A 23435-nucleotide genomic window follows, 5' to 3' on the forward strand; every position below is an offset into this window, starting at 1 on the left:
ACTTAAGTTTGTATTTTCCAGTTGAAAAATATAAACTTTAAGTTGACCCTGAAAATAACTTTTATGAACAATGCTGGACGAATGTTGGCATTAAGTCAACAATTAATACCACTACACAATAAGTCCAACTATTATCAATATGTTAATATGTAAGCCTGGATTTTGACCTGAAATATACATATTATGTATTCCAGCTCAATTTGCCCCTTTGTAACTTCCTTTGGGCCATTTAATTCTTATTCAGTTCTATAGCTTGAACTTCTTCAAAAGGTTTTTGGCTGAAACTCAAAAAACTCAAGTCTACAAAACAACCTACTTTGACAGCTAGTATTATTGTCTAAGTACATTTACATATATTGTAAAGGTACCCATGTACCAGCATTTGGATCAGAAAATGGTGCAATTTGACCTAGTAACCCTGGTCTGTAGTTGGAGAATTAGAGCAAATCTTCATAATATTAATGGCTTCATAAGTACACCTTAGAGAGTAGATTTTTTTCCACTTGGTTACAAAATGCTTCTGTTGTTCAATTTACTCATACCCAGTAAATGTTTTTTCAAGGACGAGTACATCTAACCTATATACTGGAAATATCAAGCTCATTCAAAGACAACAAACAACACATCTAACCTATACACTGGAAATATCAAGCTCATTCAAAGACAACAAACAACACATCTAACCTATACACTGGACAAACAACACATCTGACCTATATACTGGAAATATCGAGCTCATTCAAGGACAACAAACAACACATCTAACCTATATACTGGAAATATCAAGCTCATTCAAAGACAACAAACAACACATCTAACCTATATACTGGAAATATCAAGCTCATTCAAAGACAACAAACAACACATCTAACCTATATACTGGAAATATCAAGCTCATTCAAAGACAACAAACAACACATCTAACCTATATACTGGAAATATCAAGCTCATTCAAAGACAACAAACAACACATCTAACCTATATACTGGAAATATCAAGCTCATTCAAAGACAACAAACAACACATCTAACCTATATACTGGAAATATCGAGCTCATTCAATGACAACAAACAACACATCTGACCTATATACTGGAAATATCGAGCTCATTCAAAGACAACAAACAACACATCTGACCTATATACTGGAAATATCGAGCTCATTCAAAGACAACAAACAACACATCTGACCTATATACTGGAAATATCGAGCTCATTCAAAGACAACAAACAACACATCTAACCTATATACTGGAAATATCAAGCTCATTCAAAGACAACAAACAACACATCTAACCTATATACTGGAAATATCAAGCTCATTCAAAGACAACAAACAACATGTTTAACCTATATACTGAAATTATCAAGGTCATTTGAAGACAACAAACAACACATTTAACCTAAACATCAAAAATCAATATTTGTTACGTACAAGATCATACCAGCATTAGGTAAAACCTTCACTACTGACATCTATATAGTTATAATTCATTCTATAATTTTACAAGCTTAACATCAATTATTTTTCGGAAACCAAAGTCAGGGTTAGACAATGAGATAGATGATGCCATACTATCAGTCATGTGACCAAATGGTGTTATAGTTTGGTACAAGTTACCTCTTCCATATCGCAACAGGAGGATGCTGAGCAAATGGAAAATAAGTAGATCTATGAAATTTAACGTTTTCTGTAATTCCAAATCTTATACAATGATATGATGAAGTTTTCTTATCATTCAGTTACATTTAATAATGAAATTTCAGTAGTATGAAGTAAAAGTATATTTGAGTCACAAAATAAAAACCTTGAAACTCCTTCTGATAGCTGTTTATTTTGTCCTTTATCAGATATGTCCTTTAGGTGACCCTCACACTGTCAACCTCCCTTGATCAATCTCTGTGCTGAACAATGGCGACAGCTAGATTTTGGTACAGACAAGCCTATTTTAGGTATATTTTACAATGTTATCTGTGTTCATGTTTTGATAAACTATAGCGTAAATATGGCCTGGCTTTCAAAGTTTATCGACAAAACAGAATGTTTATGCGGGAAATGATTCAAAATGTCAATCAGAAAAACATGTTTGTGAACTAAAATCCTCCCCACATTGACAGTCCAGAAAAATTAAAGAATGTTGATACCAGTAAAACCACTTGCTAGGATGGTAAATGTTAAACACACATTCATATCATGCAGAATCTGGTGGGTCAGGACCACATATATAGTAGTAGAAACATGGCTATTTCAATCCCAGTAATATTTATCTTAATGTCCACAAAACAATTAAATAGATTACTGATAACAATATTTTGTCTATAAACAACTGGTTGGTAATAACTAGTCCATTATTCTAATTCATACATTGTCAATTGATCCTTCATAACTATTAGCTGGTACATCACTAGTATTTACTCATATCAAATACTACAACACAGTATTTCCATACTTAGCATTCGTATGCCTTGATTATAGTCAAGTTCCTTCTGAAAACTGGTAGACGACAACTTTACAGGGCCATATATCAGCATAAGACTGGAACTTATCATTCCATGATTCACTGTCTGAATTTGGCAACTGAATGTGAAAAATGGACAAATAATTCACAGGTCAAACAAAGAAAGGGACATAACTCTGATAATAGAGATAAGTTAAAGTATTACATAAAATTAAATTAATTTAACAAATGTAAATGTAATACAATCACAAATCAACTTACAAGAAGGTGGAAAATTGGTACTACAGTGTTGGGCAATCAGCCATCCAGATAGTAATCAAGCAGAGACCAGGAATTTGTAGAGACCAGGGTTAAATGGATAAGTCTAATTTATAGCTGGTCATTCTGAGGACAGATGAAGCATTCCATGCTATTTTCAGAAAATACCTACATGGCACATCCAGTTAGTATATCTATTATAAGAAACCTTACTGTCAACATTAATGACCATTCATATTTACAGTCTGACACATGGTACTGTTGTAGGTAGTATCAGAAGAGATCCAGTTTAAACATATTTTCTTAATTCTGTTCAGTACAGTGAGGTAACAAATTAGATTAAGCCTTGATGCTCCCATGATTAAAGACTATATAATCTACCTTTAACCAACCAACTAAAAATGATATTGACCTCTTTTTTAAGTTATCATTTTAACCATTCTCAACACTCCAAGGGTTTACAATCAATTTCACTCTTTGCACCCCTAAAACATGTCATGGCAAAATTGAAGGTTCCATGTGCAACATCTTGTAGTCAAGATGAGAAGACTAGTTTGATACTTTGATATACATCAAACAAATCTCAAGGTCACATAAAGGTATAATGTAATGGCTTTGAAGTTGGGGGTCTCTCACTTTGTAATCTTCAAAAGGAGCATATCAGCCAGTGATTGGTCAGTTTTTTTCTCTTGGAACGGATCAAATCATTCGTTTGTGTCATTGATGTCGCCATGACATGTTCCAGGGGTGCAGAGAGCAAAAGTGATTGTAACCCCTGGAGTATAGAGGATGCTTTTTAACAGCTGTAATATTCTTTAACATGTAACAACTTTTCAAACATTGGGCTTCCATGGAAAAAGTTATGTTAATTTTCTATTTATTTTCATGTCTGATTTCAAAATTTGAAACCACTAATGGAGATACATATATATTTACTATTATATTTGTACAGCGATGTTTCTCAAAAGTTATTATTATTGGAAATGTTTTGCTCTGATAAAAAAAAGCTTCCTCTTTAATTCCAGGAAATGAATTTTATCATATTCAAGTACTATAGTATTGGCTTGTACTGTTTGAAATGTATATCATATTTATTTTATATACAGTTTGTGAGCATACATTTATGTGTATGATATAGACAATTTACAGTTTGCATTCTCAGTACCGGGCGGTAATTAGGTCAATATACCTGGCTCTACTATAGGAAATCCATTGTAATCCCATATTATACACAATGCTTTGTACTGCAAAAAAAGGAATTTGATAATAGGAATACAAGTAACCATTTTAATGAACAGAAATTATCGAAAGATAAAATCAAGAGTTCACTGGTGGTAGATTGAGAATGGAATTGATACATGAATTAATATTCATAAGTTTAAATAATTCAAACTCAAACAATTCTCCGGCAAGTTTTCAAATCAATAACCAGTTCTTTCATTGTGATTTTGTTTAATTTCAACCATTCTTATGTCAAAATATAATATATACATTATATATATATATATAATTGAAGTCAGTGGAGATAGGGAAATATTTCTAAGTTTTGAAATTAAAGCAATTTTGTTTTTAATTTCAAAAAAATTTCAACATAAAAACTTTACACTTTACTGAGTCCATTTAAAGGTTCTTTAAACCAACAGCTGAACTAATCACTTTTAAATTTCAGTCTTATATAATTGAGTTATCATTAACTTTATTCAGGTTTTCAAATTTTAATGTTTTATAAACTTTGTCATAATGTATCAAATAGCTAAACTCACACAAGCTTTGCTGAACAAATTCAGTCTGTTTTAATTGATAATTTAATGTAAAATACCTACCACTTTTAATGTGTATCAAACCAAATGTGTCTCAACACATCAATTAAGTATAATGTAGTTCATTAATTCATTAGTATAATGAACCAAACACTCAAAGACAATCTGGCACCATGCCAACTGTCAGCCCTCCAAAATATGTGGTACATAGTATGCAATGTAAACAGATTTCATATGATGATATAGTTGTACACATTTCAAAATAAGAAAACATTGGTACAAATATATAAACAGAAACTAGTATTTCAAAAATGATGTGAATCTAAATAAGATTAGACAATGAGATATATCACAAGAATGCATGTATTATTATCTTATCTTATTTCTACAACAGTTTGGGGAAGTATTGTGATCAAGTCTCCAGTGTCTCCCAACAAGTCCCTCCCCCAACTCCATTCAAAGACCTCTCCTCCATGTCTAAGCAAGTTTGGTTGTTTTTGCCTGTGAGTTCTGAAATCTCACAAAATGGCAAACATTAGTAAACAGGGAAACAATGTTTCAATATGGAAATCATTAAAATTGGTAGAATTTTGCAAACATAGCAAGGATGCCCTACATTTTAAGAAAACAATTTCTGAAGGAAATTGGCAAATATACCAAACACTGTTAACACTATATACATTGTTGTTTATGTTGGGTAGCTTCTGTCAGGAAATATACCAAACACTGTTATACACTATATATACATTGTTGTTTATGTTGGGTAGCTTCTGTCAGGAATATACCAAACACTGTTAACACTATATATACATTGTTGTTTATGTTGGGTAGCTTCTGTCAGGAATATACCAAACACTGTTAACACTATATACTATATATACTATATTACATTGTTGTTTATGTTGGGAATATACCAAACACTGTTAACACTATATATACATTGTTGTTTAGGAATATACCAAACACTGTTAACACTATATATACATTGTTGTTTATGTTGGGTAGCTTCTGTCAGGAATATACCAAACACTGTTAACACTATATATACATTGTTGTTTATGTTGGGTAGCTTCTGTCAGGAATATACCAAACACTGTTAACACTATATATACATTGTTGTTTATGTTAACACTATATACTTCTGTCAGGAATATACCAAACACTGTTAACACTATATATATACATTGTTGTTTATGTTGGGTAGCTTCTGTCAGGAATATACCAAACACTGTTAACACTATATATACATTGTTGTTTATGTTAGCTTCTGTCAGGAATATACCAAACACTGTTAACACTATATATACATTGTTGTTTATGTTGGGTAGCTTCTGTCAGGAATATACCAAACACTGTTAACACTATATATACATTGTTGTTTATGTTGGGTAGCTTCTGTCAGGAATATACCAAACACTGTTAACACTATATATACATTGTTGTTTATGTTGGGTAGCTTCTGTCAGGAATATAGCTTCTGTCAGGAATATACCAAACACTGTTAACACTATATACATTGTTGTTTATGTTGGGTAGCTTCTGTCAGGAATATACCAAACACTGTTAACACTATATACATTGTTGTTTATGTTGGGTAGCTTCTGTCAGGAATATACCAAACACTGTTAACACTATATATACATTGTTGTTTATGTTGGGTAGCTTCTGTCAGGAATATACCAAACACTGTTAACACTATATACATTGTTGTTTATGTAGATTCTGCCAGGAATATACCAAACACTGTTAACACTATATACATTGTTGTTTATGTTGGGAAGCTTCAGACAGAAATATACCAAACACTGTTAACACTGTTGTTCATGTTGGGTAGCTTCTGTCAGGAATATACCAAACACTGTTAACACTATATATACATTGTTGTTTATGTTGGGTAGCTTCTGTCAGGAATATACCAAACACTGTTAACACTATATATACATTGTTGTTTATGTTGGGTAGCTTCTGTCAGGAATATACCAAACACTGTTAACACTATATATACATTGTTGTTTATGTTGGGTAGCTTCTGTCAGGAATATACCAAACACTGTTAACACTATAAACATTGTTGTTTATGTAGCTTCTGCCAGGAATATACCAAACACTGTTAACACTATATACATTGTTGTTTATGTTGGGAAGCTTCTGTCAGGAATATACCAAACACTGTTAACACTATAAACATTGCTGTTTATGTTGGGTAGCTTCTGTCAGGAATATACCAAACACTGTTAACACACTTCTGCCAGGAATATACCAAACAGTTAACACTATATATATACTGTTAACACTATATATACATTGTTGTTTATGTTGGGTAGCTTCTGTCAGGAATATACCAAACACTGTTAACACTATATATACATTGTTGTTTATGTTGGGTAGCTTCTGTCAGGAATATACCAAACACTGTTAACACTATATATACATTGTTGTTGTATGTCAGGAATATACCAAACACTGTTAACACTGTTGTTCATGTTGGGTAGCTTCTGTCAGGAATATACCAAACACTGTTAACACTATATATACATTGTTAACACTATATATACATTGTTGTATGTTGGGTAGCTTCTGTCAGGAATATACCAAACACTGTTAACACTATATATACATTGTTGTTTATGTTGGGTAGCTTCTGTCAGGAATATACCAAACACTGTTAACACTATATATACATTGTTGTTTATGTTGGGTAGCTTCTGTCAGGAATATACCAAACACTGTTAACACTATATATACATTGTTGTTAACACTATATATTATGTTGGGTAGCTTCTGTCAGGAATATACCAAACATACACTATATATACACTGTTACACTGTTAACACTATATATACATTGTTGTTTATGTTGGGTAGCTTCTGCCAGGAATATACCAAACACTGTTAACACTATATATACATTGTTGTTTATGTTGGGTAGCTTCTGTCAGGAATATACCAAACACTGTTAACACTATATACATTGTTGTTTATGTAGCTTCTGCCAGGAATATACCAAACACTGTTAACACTATATATACATTGTTGTTTATGTTGGGTAGCTTCTGCCAGGAATATACCAAACACTGTTAACACTATATATACATTGTTGTTTATGTTGGGTAGCTTCTGCCAGGAATATACCAAACACTGTTAACACTATATATACATTGTTGTTTATGTTGGGTAGCTTCTGTCAGGAATATACCAAACACTGTTAACACTATATATACATTGTTGTTTATGTAGCTTCTGCCAGGAATATACCAAACACTGTTAACACTATATACATTGTTGTTTATGTAGCTTCTGCCAGGAATATACCAAACACTGTTAACACTATATACATTGTTGTTTATGTTGGGTAGCTTCTGTCAGGAATATACCAAACACTGTTAACACTATATATACATTGTTGTTTATGTTGGGTAGCTTCTGCCAGGAATATACCAAACACTGTTAACACTATAAACATTGTTGTTTATGTAGCTTCTGCCAGGAATATACCAAACACTGTTAACACTATATATACATTGTTGTTTATGTTGGGTAGCTTCTGTCAGGAATATACCAAACACTGTTAACACTATATATACATTGTTGTTTATGTTGGGTAGCTTCTGTCAGGAATATACCAAACACTGTTAACACTATATATACATTGTTGTTTATGTTGGGTAGCTTCTGCCAGGAATATACCAAACACTGTTAACACTATATATACATTGTTGTTTATGTTGGGTACCAAACACTGTTCTATATACATTGTTGTTTATGTTGGGTAGCTTCTGTCAGGAATATACCAAAGCTAATATATACATTGTTGTTTAATTGCTAGCTTCTCAGGAAAATACCAAACACTGACTATATATTGTTGTTTAGAGCTTCTGCCAGGAAATGAACTATACCTAATCACTATATTTTTGACGAAACATCTGCCACAAAATGCCTTTCTCAGGAATATCTGCCTTTAAATGAGTAAATAGGTTACAAACGCTGAAGTGACATAGATTATCAATACATTCAGGAATATCCAAACACTGTTTATTCCCTTGATAGTTATGTGTAAACCGAATAAAAAGTTGTCTTGGAAAACTATATATACGATTTCTGCCTGCTCATCATGTGAAACGCGACATATCAGCTATGATAACAAACTTTTTCAAAAGGAAAGCATCTGACAGTGCTTGCGATGACAAAGACAATAGTCAACAGCCACAGCCTGGCCTTTCTGAAAAAAAATTGTCAAAATTGGAGAGCGTTTCTCCTGACGCTGCTGATATAAAATCACCGCCACAACAACGTGCATATACGGCCATGTTAAAAACAGTACGGAAATGAGAAAAAGAATTGAATATTATTCTAGGATACAACAAATCATCTAGTAACGATGTTGTTAATACAGTATGGTGCAATGACTGCCGAGAACACGGAAGATAGTTGTCTTGATAATAATTTATTGAAATGATCGTTAATGTGAACAATTTTTTAAATAATATAAATTTGTGTACAGTTACATTTATAAATGGATCTGATCATATGACAGTCAGATTAGATGTAGCTCATACATGAAAAAAAGAAAACTGATAAATTCAAAGTTTATATAGATTTAAAATGTTGATGTTGTAGCTTCTGTCAGGAATATACCAAACACTGTTAACATATATAAACATTGTTGTTTATACAGGTAGCAATCAGACATTCTTATCCAATGTCTTGGATAACTTTTCCAATATCACTCAGTTCCTGAAAAACTCAATATAACAGTAAATAAAAGTCAAACCTATTCACCAAAAAATTGCTAGTTTGTTCATCATTTTTGCTAGTGGAAATTTTAGGCACTAGCAATGGTTTGCTAGTGACTAAAAAAGTTAATTTTGACCCCTGACTATATATACATTGTTGTTTATGCTGGGTAGCTTCTGCCAGGAATATACCAAACACTATCTCATGATGTTACTACTGACAACAGATGTAACATAGCAGTAAGTTCACTATCTCATGGAATTACTACAGACAACAGATGTCACATTATCAACAAGCTCACTATCTCATGATATTACTACAGACAACAGATGTCACATTATCAACAAGCTCACTATCTCATTATATTACTACAGACAACAGATGTCCCATTATTAACAAGTTCACTATCTCATGATATTACTACAGACAACAGATGTCACATTATCAACAAGCTCACTATCTCAGGATATTACTACAGACAACAGATGTCCCATTATCAACAAGTTCACTATCTCATGATATTACTACAGACAACAGATGTCTCATTATCAACAAGTTCACTATCTCATGATATTACTACAGACAACAGATGTCACATTATCAACAAGCTCACTATCTCATGATGTTACTACAGACAACAGATGTCACATTATCAACAAGTTCACTATCTCATGATATTACTACAGACAACAGATGTCTCATTATCAACAAGTTCACTATCTCATGATATTACTACAGACAACAGATGTCACATTATCAACAAGCTCACTATCTCATGATATTACTACAGACAACAGATGTTACATTATTAACAAGCTCACTATCTCATGATATTACTACAGACAACAGATGTCCCATTATCAACAAGTTCACTATCTCATGATATTACTACAGACAACAGATGTCCCATTATCAACAAGTTCACTATCTCATGATATTACTACAGACAACAGATGTCACATTATCAACAAGTTCACTATCTCATGATATTACTACAGACAACAGATGTCCCATTATCAACAAGTTCACTATCTCATGATATTACTACAGACAACAGATGTCACATTATCAACAAGCTCACTAACTAATGGAATTGCTATAGAAACAGATGTAATATTATCAAGCTCACTAACTTATGGAAGCATGCCAAACATATACTAAGGATATAATTTTAAGAGCAAATGTCCTCATGACCACAATGTGTCTGTATGTAAATACACCAAATATAAACTGTCAGAGCTTATAAAACCACCTTACATTGTCATGCTGAATGTAATTTTATATACATATTTACCACATTCTATACATCTTTAGTGTCAGATTCTAGCTTGACAAAGACAAATAAAGCCTTTCCCTTGATAAAACATTGTTGTCATCTCACTTCTCTCCCACAAGTCAACTGTACCCTGTGACCTCCCGACATAAGGTTGAAAGGTCAACCTTAGGTGAAAGAGTGGAATTAGTGATGTTACACACTTGGCATCTTCACATCAACACTGTGTTTATATACTGTAAATCCCTTAGATTTAGTGAATAATTACCTCTCCAGACATATTCGCAATATTTCATGAATTTGATCTAGAAATTACTTTAATTCAGGAATAATGAGCTATTAGAAAAATGGACTCTGTGCGACTCAAATACAGGTAAACCGGATGCCTTCCAGAGTTATTTTCACACAATTAAATGCTCAGATAGGAATTCGTAAATGACTCTCTTCACATATTAAGGCAAAAATAAATTCCCCACAAAACCGAAGTAATTTGCGGTATAAGGAATACACAAAACTACAGGTGATGGCAAGTAAAAGAGATATCCTGTATGATTATCAAAAAAGCTTTCAAAGTAATTAATGATAAGAAATTTGACCAGGTTCTTCAGCTGAAATTACTCCCACATCAAAACCTTGACATGATCTATTTGGCACTAGATTGGTAACAGAAAAAAGTAAAGAAATAAATCAAGGAAAAGATATGACTTTACTGGAACCATCAGCCTGTTATTGACCGCTAACCCTCTCATTTCACCAGTCAAGTAGTCCATCAAGCCAAAGTTTGCATTAGGCAAACATTTATCCCAACTTTTTTAAAGTATAAATGTAATGACAAATTGATCAACAAACATCAATAAATCAACTATTTTCTACTAAGAACCTATATGAAATAGGCACCCACTATATATTTAATACTATGAGATGTATAGTTAGCTGTACAGTGTATTTAGGTGATAAAGTTAGAAAAAATATACATTTTTTTTTTAATGATTTTATTTTATGTCAATATGTGTTGGTTTTACACCCATACTGAATACAGATCATACTTTATAGCTAGGGACATGACATATTTACCTACTAGGGTGCTCTTTAAACAGGATATTTGGTGAACAGGAAGGCAAATCAACTTTGATCCAAATTGGTTAAAATTAACATTTTCAACATGTAGGTTTTTGGCATTAATGGTTTCAAATAATTCATGTACATGCTTGTTAAAGCTTATTTGAGTTCTGTTAACAATATTGTATACTGATTGGTTTTTATTTCCACATTATTGCTTGAAGGGATATTCTGGTATGTCAGGATAACTTTTTAACTGATCAATAGGTCAAAAGTTCACAGTCCATTTTGTGAAAAAGATTCAGTGAGATTAGAGCTGCCACAGCTGATCATATGCAGCTTGTCAGTTTTTGTTGGGTTCTATTCTTAAACACTTTGAATTTCCTCACACACTACCATAAAGTACTGGATGCGCTCGTTGCACATTAGAGTGTAACCACACCGATGTTTTTACCTATAAACCTGACACTAAGTTATGTAAACACTTCCTAGTAATGTTACACGTGACATTTAATCTGGACCCGGTTGTCTAGACAACTGTATATCATATTACTTCCTGTTTCTCCATTGTCAACATGACATCAGTTAGATGTACACCATGTCAAGCAATTTGACAATGTGCAGACAGATTTCCATAATCTGTCTAAAATTTGATTTATTTCAAAAGATTTGTAAATCTGAAATAAAATGCTTGGCTAAGAATTCCTTTTGCTGTTACAACACTATCTTACTATCAATTTCATTCAAATGAAAACTTTTGTTGTTACAACACTATTTTACTATCAATTTCATTCAAATGAAAACTTTTGTTGTTACAACACTATATTGCTATAATTTTCAAAAGAGAAATAACTCCATTTCAAATATCAAAAGAGAAAGTAAGGAAACCAGAACACCCAACTTCGTCTACAGACAGACATAGCATACAGATGTTTGGATGGACAGCAGGATAAACCACTTTAACATCCAGTTTAAAACACTATAATTTTACAGAAATGGCTTATTTAACATATTCTACCCTTCTCTGATGTCACTCTTTCAATCCAGTAATCTGTTTAATTTTCTATAAAATGTATATCCAGTTTTGGAGTTTACATTTCACTTTGGCATTTTGGAGTGTGTTTACAAATCACAACACAAAGCCTAGGGATAAGGGTGGGAAAATTAAAAAACAAAATTGAATAAGCTTGGTTTATTAAATAATAAAGATGAGGAAAAACATGGGTGTTGATGACAATTAGGCCCGTAAAAAATGATTTTACAACAAAATTGACAATTATTTTTTTCATTACCAAAACATATTTTTTGGGGTATAATTATGCATTATATTGTGCATTTCAATGATATTTATGTGACATTTATCAATTTATCATATTTCCTGATAGAATTAATTAAATAAGATGTTTAATTCCTCAAAAGTGTCAAAATCTGAATCAGTAGTTCATAAGTACATATCTATATGTGACCCAGGCAGGAAAGTAATGTGTTGACATATTGTTTATTGTGGTGTACGTATATCTACCATAAAAATAAAGTCATTTAATCAAGTTTTATCCCAGAAAATCTGAAGGGATGAACCTTAATTCAATGAAAAGAAAAGCTTAACCACACCATAACAGTTCATATAATGTCATCATAATATAGGGTGGAGGCCAGGATATATTTTTGTAACCAATCATACAATAGGTTTGTTAAAAAAAAGTAACCTTTGAGAAATGTTTGTAATCATTTCACATGTATGTCTTAGCAAGATAAAATTTCATCCCATAACACAGTTTGTAATTAAGTATAGGGCATTTAGAAAGCAGATATTTATTAGTGAAATATTACACCTAAGGCAGAATGCATCATATCATATGATATACAGTTGGCTACAGCTAAGTTGTGTTTCAGCTTCCATTTTAGATGAAAAATCCAGTTCATCAATACAAATCGTAAAATGCAACAGCTGGTATCTGTATACTAACATTATTTCATTACAACGATGTTGTGAGTAATATAGAGTCCTACATACATAGACAAAGCTACTAGACTAAAAAATGTATACATACAAAATATAAACAAAATGTCCACTAACCAACAACAGCTGCCGAGAGCATGTTGTACAACGGCTTGTCAACAAAGTCGATCATAGGTGTCATATCAGATACATGGTCTGTAACAGAGGTCATCAGTTATTTCAATGCCTCTGCTTGGATTCAAACCCAAGATTGGTTTACTAGTCTGACACTCAACTGATCATCTAAAGAGAAGTTACCTCTAGCTGAGCAGTATATTGCGACTAGTATTTTACCAGGGTTACATGGTCTATACTGTTGAAGTATTCCCATCACTGGAAACAACTTTCACAATCACACCATCAAAAAACAAAGTAACCGCTGCACAGAATTCACACTTTAGTATGCTGGACATGGCGAGATACTGGATTTATTCTTTTCTTCGAAGAGCATTTTCTTTAAAAGAACAGTAAATAGCGTGGGGTCAATCTGTATACTTTCTCGTGCTTCAAAATTAAACCGCCAGCACAATATTACTTTTGTGATTGTGGGATGAAGTATTGAAATGAATATGCTGAATGTCATTTAGTCTTTAACTTAAATGCATTTTTATGTAAGTTGTAGATTATTTTTACTTTTCCAGGTCTCTATAAAACATGACATTGATGGTTGTCCCTTTCAAGCATGGAATCTGAACTACCTTTCCACCAGAATTGGAAATCACAAAAAATTACAACTCTTTTTCTGCACTCAAACTTAATCACTAGCTTCATTTCATTTCTTGATACCATTTCTTAATTTTATTTGTCTTTTGGGTTCTAAGTATCAGACTCATGTCTGGTCCCTGTAAGTCAGTTCTTTTTATTTACAATAAGGTTCATAGCACAATTCAAACATTTGACTTATTGTTCATATATGTAAGCAAACAAGGGATCTGATCATTTCAAGCACTTGATTAGTATGTGATGTGCACTACCTACAGAAACGTCAACCATACAAGTTATCTCGGAAACAGTGTAATGGCCATCATGGCCTGGACATGTTTTCTCTTTCATATCAATTTGACCATTCTAAGATTTTCTTACCCTGTCCTATCAGTTCTCAAAATTCTCTCAGAGATGGCAGAAGTGAACAGAATACAGCACAATTCTAAATGTTCATGTGTTGGTTGTTTATATTTACCTACAGTTATTACTGGTATCAATATATAAACATCTGTTTTTAAGGTCATCTGACAATAAACACCTACACAACTTGTTTACATTTATACAATTTTACTGATATATTGTTGGATTTGCTCTAATTCCAATTTAAAGGGAAAAAACACCAATGCAAGTACTCCAGTTGATTAAATCATCCTTCCATCTCTACACCCATCCCTGGCCTCCACTACCCATTCCTAAAACAGGCAGAATTATACTGCTACTTTACATCTGATCATCCATCATGTACCCCTACCTCTAACCAAATCTGATCAGCCATCATATACCACTATCTCTAAACACATCTGATCATCCATCAGGTACCACTATCTCTAACCACATCTGATCATCCATCATTTACCACTATCTCTAAACACATCTGATCATCCATCAGGTACCACTATCTCTAACCACATCTGATCAGCCATCAGGTACCACTATCTCTAAACACATCTGATCATCCATCAGGTACCACTATCTCTAAACACATCTGATCATCCATCAGGTACCACTATCTCTAACCACATCTGATCATCCATCAGGTACCACTATCTCTAAACACATCTGATCATCCATCATGTACCACTATCTCTAAACACATCTGATCATCCATCAGGTACCACTATCTCTAACCACATCTGATCATCCATCAGGTACCACTATCTCTAACCACATCTGATCAGCCATCAGGTACCACTATCTCTAACCACATCTGATCATAAATCATGTACCACTATCTCTAACCACATCTGATCATCCATCAGGTACCACTATCTCTAACCACATCTGATCATCCATCAGGTACCACTATCTCTAAACACATCTGATCATCCATCAGGTACCACTATCTCTAAACACATCTGATCATCCATCAGGTACCACTATCTCTAAACACATCTGATCATCCATCAGGTACCACTATCTCTAAACACATCTGATCATCCATCAGGTACCACTATCTCTAAACACATCTGATCATCCATCAGGTACCACTATCTCTAAACACATCTGATCATCCATCATACCACTATCTCTACCACTATCTCTAAACACATCTGATCATCCATCAGGTACCACTATCTCTAAACACATCTGATCATCCATCAGGTACCACTATCTCTAAACACATCTGATCATCCATCAGGTACCACTATCTCTAACCACATCTGATCATCCATCAGGTACCACTATCTCTAACCACATCTGATCATCCATCAGGTACCACTATCTCTAAACACATCTGATCATCCATCAGGTACCACTATCTCTAAACACATCTGATCATCCATCAGGTACCACTATCTCTAAACACATCTGATCATCCATCAGGTACCACTATCTCTAAACACATCTGATCATCCATCAGGTACCACTATCTCTAACCACATCTGATCATCCATCAGGTACCACTATCTCTAAACACATCTGATCATCCATCAGGTACCACTATCTAACACTAATCATCCACATCCACTATCTCTAAACACATCATCCATCAGGTACCACTATCTCTAACCACATCTGATCATCCATCAGGTACCACTATCTCTAAACACATCTGATCATCCATCAGGTACCACTATCTCTAACCACATCTGATCATCCATCAGGTACCACTATCTCTAAACACATCTGATCATCCATCAGGTACCACTATCTCTAAACACATCTGATCATCCATCAGGTACCACTATCTCTAAACACATCTGATCATCCATCAGGTACCACTATCTCTAAACACATCTGATCATCCATCAGGTACCACTATCTCTAACCACATCTGATCATCCATCAGGTACCACTATCTCTAAACACATCTGATCATCCATCAGGTACCACTATCTCTAACCACATCTGATCATCCATCAGGTACCACTATCTCTAACCACATCTGATCATCCATCAGGTACCACTATCTCTAACCACATCTGATCATCCATCAGGTACCACTATCTCTAACCACATCTGATCATCCATCAGGTACCACTATCTCTAAACACATCTGATCATCCATCAGGTACCACTATCCCTAACCACATCTGATCATCCATCAGGTACCACTATCTCTAACCACATCTGATCATCCATCAGGTACCACTATCTCTAACCACATCTGATCATCCATGTACCACTATCTCTAAACACATCTGATCATCCATCAGGTACCACTATCTCTAACCACATCTGATCATCCATCAGGTACCACTATCTCTAGCCACATCTGATCATCCATCAGGTACCACTATCTCTAACCACATCTGATCATCCATCAGGTACCACTATCTCTAAACACATCTGATCATCCATCAGGTACCACTATCTCTAACCACATCTGATCATCCATCAGGTACCACTATCTCTAACCACATCTGATCATCCATCAGGTACCACTATCTCTAAACACATCTGATCATCCATCATATCTATCACATCAGGTACCACTATCTCTAACCACATCTGATCATCCATCAGGTATCTGATCATCCATCAGGTACCACTATCCCTTACCACATCTGATCATCCATCAGGTACCACTATCCCTAACCACATCTGATCAGCCATCAGGTACCACTATCTCTTACCATATCTGATCAGCCATCAGGTACCACTATCTCTAACCACATCTGATCATCCATCATGTACCACTATCTCTAACCACATCTGATCATCCATCAGGTACCACTATCTCTAACCACATCTGATCATCCATCAGGTACCACTATCCCTAACCACATCTGATCATCCATCATGTACCACTATCCCTAACCACATCTGATCAGCCATCATGTACCACTATCTCTAAACACATCTGATCATCCATCAGGTACCACTATCTCTAACCACATCTGATCATCCATCAGGTACCACTATCTCTAAACACATCTGATCATCCATCAGGTACCACTATCCCTAACCACATCTGATCAGCCATCAGGTACCACTATCCCTAACCACATCTGATCATCCATCAGGTACCACTATCCCTTACCACATCTGATCATCCATCAGGTACCACTATCCCTTACCACATCTGATCATCCATCATGTACCACTATCTCTAACCACATCTGATCATCCATCAGGTACCACTATCTCTAACCACATCTGATCATCCATCAGGTATCACTATCACTTACCACATCTGATCAGCCATCAGGTACCACTATCCCTAACCACATCTGATCATCCATCAGGTACCACTATCCCTTACCACATCTGATCATCCATTGGGTACCACTATCCCTTACCACATCTGATCATCCATCATGTACCACTATCTCTAACCACATCTGATCATCCATCAGGTACCACTATCTCTAACCACATCTGATCATCCATCAGGTACCACTATCCCTTACCACATCTGATCATCCATTGGGTACCACTATCCCTAACCACATCTGATCATCCATCAGGTACCACTATCTCTAACCACATCTGATCAGCCATCAGGTACCACTATCTCTAACCATATCTGATCAGCCATCAGGTACCAATATCTCTAACCACATCTGATCAGCCATCAGGTACCACTATCTCTAACCACATCTGATCGTCCATCAGGTACCCGTATCTCTAACCATATCTGATCATCGAACACTGATATCTTATATCGCCAACCCCATCTTGTCATACATCAATTACCCTTAGCCCTGTCCCCAATTTACCATCCTTTAGTTGCCCAATTGGTCAAATACTCCAAATCATTCTTTAAGTAACAAAGTAATTAATCTAATCAACTTTGAGAAATCCAACAGTCTCTCAATTTTAGGTAATACAATGCTGTATCAAAGTCACACACTCAATTTTAGGTAATACAATGCTGTATCAAAGTCACACACTCAATTTTAGGTAATACAATGCTGTATCAAAGTCACACACTCAATTTTAGGTAATACAATGCTGTATCAAAGTCACACACTCAATTTTAGGTAATACAATGCTGTATCAAAGTCACACACTCAATTTTTTTCATGTTTAACTTCCAGGTTGACTTAATGGCCCTAAACAGATATAGGGTTAGAACCATGACATTGCTGGTTACACCAGGATTTGAGGTAATTTACAATGATGATAACTGAAATGGTTACCTATATCCTGTTTGTGAAACCACTTACATGTCCTACAGGTGGGTGATGATATACAATGTCTCACTTCAGGATATCCTTGTCAACATGATCTTATCCTACTTGAAATAGCCATCAAAGTTTAGGACTATCTTTACCTAGAAACACTGGCACATAACAGCTATTGTTGTACATGTCGATATGGTTATCATAGAATCATTAAATCAGATGAAGAAATATTACAAAATGTTCCCTTTCTGGTCATGATGACATTTAACACATGAAAAATATTACAAAGTAGTTATTTGATGTCATAGTGATGGTATCCAGGAAGAAGAATAATTACAAAAATACTGTAGATGTACTTATTTTAGTGGTAAACTACTGTTGTGTGTGAAGTTCAGTGTGTGTCATAATAATTACACTACTGTTATGCGTGAAGTTGTGATTCATAATAATTACACTACTGTTGTGTGTGAAGTTGTGATACATAATAATTACACTACTGTTGTGTGTGAAGTTGTGATACATAATAATTACACTACTGTTGTGTGTGAAGTTGTGATTCATAATAATTACACTACTGTTATGTGTGAAGTTGTGATACATAATAATTACACTACTGTTGTGTGTGAAGTTGTGATACATAATAATTACACTACTGTTGTGTGTGAAGTTCAGTGTGTGTCATAATAATTACACTACTGTTATGTGTGAAGTTGTGATTCATAATAATTACACTACTGTTATGTGTGAAGTTGTGATTCATAATAATTACACTACTGTTATGTGTGAAGTTGTGATACATAATAATTACACTACTGTTGTGTGTGAAGTTGTGATTCATAATAATTACACTACTGTTGTGTGTGAATTTCAGTGTGTGTCACTGTTGTGTGTAAGTTGTGATTCATAATAATTACACTACTGTGTGTGTGTGAAGTGTGTGATTCATAATAATTACACTACTGTTGTGTGTGTAGCTGTGATTCATAATAATTACACTACTGTTGTGTGTGAAGTTGTGATACATAATAATTACACTACTGTTGTGTGTGAAGTTCAGTGTGTGTCATAATAATTACACTACTGTTGTGTGTGAAGTTGTGATTCATAATAATTACACTACTGTTGTGTGTGAAGTTGTGATACATAATAATTACACTACTGTTGTGTGTGAAGTGTGTACACTACTGTTGTGTGTGAAGTTGTGATACATAATAATTACACTACTGGTGTGTGTGTGTGTGTTATAATAATTACACTACTGTTGTGTGTGAAGTTGTGATACATAATAATTACACTACTGTTGTGTGTGAAGTTGTGATACATAATAATTACACTACTGTTGTGTGTGAAGTTCACTGTGTGTGTGTGTCATAATAATTACACTACTGTTGTGTGTGACTTTGTGATACATAATTATTACACTACTGTTGTGTGTGAAGTTGTGATACATAATAATTACACTACTGTTGTGTGTGAAGTTGTGATACATAATAATTACACTACTGTTGTGTGTGAAGTTGTGATACATAATAATTACACTACTGTTGTGTGTGAAGTTGTGATACATAATAATTACACTACTGGTGTGTGTGAAGTTGTGATACATAATAATTACACTACTGTTGTGTGTGAAGTTGTGATTCATAATAATTACACTACTGTTGTGTGTGAAGTTGTGATACATAATAATTACACTACTGTTGTGTGTGAAGTTCAGTGTGTGTCATAATAATTACACTACTGTTGTGTGTGAAGTTGTGATACATAATAATTACACTACTGTTGTGTGTGTGTGATACATAATAATTACAACTGTTGTGTGTGTGATACATAATAATTACACTACTGTTGTGTGTGAAGTTGTGATACATAATAATTACACTACTGTTGTGTGTGAAGTTGTGATACATAATAATTACACTACTGTTGTGTGTGAAGCTGCGATACATAATAATTACACTACTGTTGTGTGTGAAGTTGTGATACATAATAATTACACTACTGTTGTGTGTGAAGTTGTGATACATAATAATTACACTACTGTTGTGTGTGAAGTTGTGATACATAATAATTACACTACTGTTGTGTGTGAAGTTGTGATACATAATAATTACACTACTGTTGTGTGTGAAGTTCAGTGTGTGTCATAATAATTACACTACTGTTGTGTGTGAAGTTGTGATACATAATAATTACACTACTGTTGTGTGTGAAGTTGTGATACATAATAATTACACTACTGTTGTGTGTGAAATTGTGATACATAATAATTACACTACTGTTGTGTGTGAAGTTGTGATACATAATAATTACACTACTGTTGTGTGTGAAGTTGTGATACATAATAATTACACTACTGGTGTGTGTGAAGTTGTGATACATAATAATTACACTACTGTTGTGTGTGAAGCTGCGATACATAATAATTACACTACTGTTGTGTGTGAAGTTGTGATACATAATAATTACACTACTGTTGTGTGTGAAGTTGTGATACATAATAATTACACTACTGTTGTGTGTGAAGTTGTGATACATAATAATTACACTACTGTTGTGTGTGAAGTTGTGATACATAATAATTACACTACTGTTGTGTGTGAAGTTGTGATACATAATAATTACACTACTGTTGTGTGTGAAGTTGTGATACATAATAATTACACTACTGGTGTGTGTGAAGTTGTGATACATAATAATTACACTACTGTTGTGTGTGAAGTTGTGATACATAATAATTACACTACTGTTGTGTGTGAAGTTCAGTGTGTGTCATAATAATTACACTACTGTTGTGTGTGAAGTTGTGATACATAATAATTACACTACTGTTGTGTGTGAAAGTTCAGTGAAGTTGTGATTCATAATAATTACACTACTGTTGTGTGTGAAGTTGTGATACATAATAATTACACTACTGTTATGTGTGAAGTTGTGATACATAATAATTACACTACTGTTGTGTGTGAAGTTCACTGTGTGTAGTAATAATTACACTGTAGTCTGTGTCAATACAGTAACAATATATATAAATACAGCTTTGATTTGTTGCTTTGTGGAATCATAAGAGAATTGGAGAAGGCTGCAGTGATTGTCTTTGACTTTCAGCCATTTTTATGATCAATATGTGTATGAAGATTACAAAGGAACACATACAAGAGAATATACAATCATATTATATATATTGGTCATTAGAATGATCACCTCACTTGTTTGGTAATGTTTCTCTATAACCATGACTCTGTGATCATTTCACAGAAAAACGACACACAGAAAACTATAAGTGAAAAGTTACTGATCACAACTTTAAAAAATGTTCTTGTCGTCTTTCAGTGAATTTAATACAGTGCTTATAAATCTTGTTCTCCCCAGATGGCTAAAATAAGACTGCACTAATTTAAGTACATGTACAGCGGTCATTTGAAGTGATGAAAACATTATTTCTATCGGATGAGGAAAGTCACAGGAGGGAAGATTCATTTGAATCCTTCTGTCATCACACAAATCATCATACATCTCAAGGTCATTAAGATCAGATGGGAAAAATGTCATGATACAAACTCAAGTTTTATTTTCAAGATACAGGTCTATTTTTCTTGAATTTATTTCCTCAAATCTAAGGGGAAAAAAAGAGAAAAAAATATATCAACCCTTGAAAAACTACCAAAATCTTATTTGTAGCTGTACCACTTTGAAAAAATTCCACTCAACAAGAATGATGGTAATAATCAGTAAACAGTAACCGAAACGTTGCATCTAAACATCAAACCTCATTGAATCTTTGAATCAATATTGTTCCAGAATTGATAAACATTTCCTATACACTTGTTTAACTGTAAACTCTTCAGTGATATGAGATCATTTTGGGGACAACATCAACTGATATATACAGTTCACACAATAAATATGTATATAGAGTGACTTGAAAGTAAAAACATTTCAGTAGTGTAAGAAAACTTTTGAAAAAAATCAAAATTAATATTTTGTAAACATATAACCATAACTGTACTTACCTCTTCAAATGGATGCATCATTAAATTTTGTTTCATTTTACATCCCCCTAATAACTACACTGACAGAAGTCATCATGATCACTAAACAAGTTTTCAGTGTAAATTTCCCTACATTAGTTCAGTGATCTTGTGAATACTTCATTGGAGCGTTACCAGTCCCAGTCTAAAGATAGAGTAGATATTTGATTTAGGCCTATGTTAATCAGTTATGTAGTAGTTCAGGCAAATATGTCAAAAACTTTATCTCTTTTTATGATCTTAACCAGTCTGTCAAAAAAATTAGAGGAATTTCCATAAAAAAACTATTCAAGTAGACCATTAGAACTTCTGACTTGCTGCTATACATAGATTGGAAATTAGAATACTTGGAAACTGATCAAATTACTTCACACTAAATAATCCAATCTTTGTTAAATGTAACACATTGTACACGTGTAAAAATAAACCTATTTCATCAGAACAGATATATTTTTGTCATGATATACAGATACTATCAACTCCTGATGTTAGTGGCTACAAAAGCTACTTTCCTGGATGGCAGGAAGCTAATCCTGGATTTTTTTTAACTTTCATTTTCATTATCAAAAAATAGGAATATCAGAAAA

General features: G+C 33.8%; 1 protein-coding gene across 1 annotated transcript in view; it reads right to left on the reverse strand.

The window, feature by feature from the left end:
* LOC132548612 (hexokinase-2-like) overlaps positions 1–23435 on the reverse strand; it is a 50755-nt gene that overhangs the window by 23067 nt on the left and 4253 nt on the right. The gene's annotated exons all lie outside the window — the stretch shown is intronic.

The sequence above is a fragment of the Ylistrum balloti genome, unplaced genomic scaffold, assembly GCF_031769215.1.
Source record: "Ylistrum balloti isolate Yb309-2 unplaced genomic scaffold, AGI_CSIRO_Ybal_v1 Utg370020, whole genome shotgun sequence".
NCBI lineage: Eukaryota > Metazoa > Mollusca > Bivalvia > Pectinida > Pectinidae > Ylistrum > Ylistrum balloti.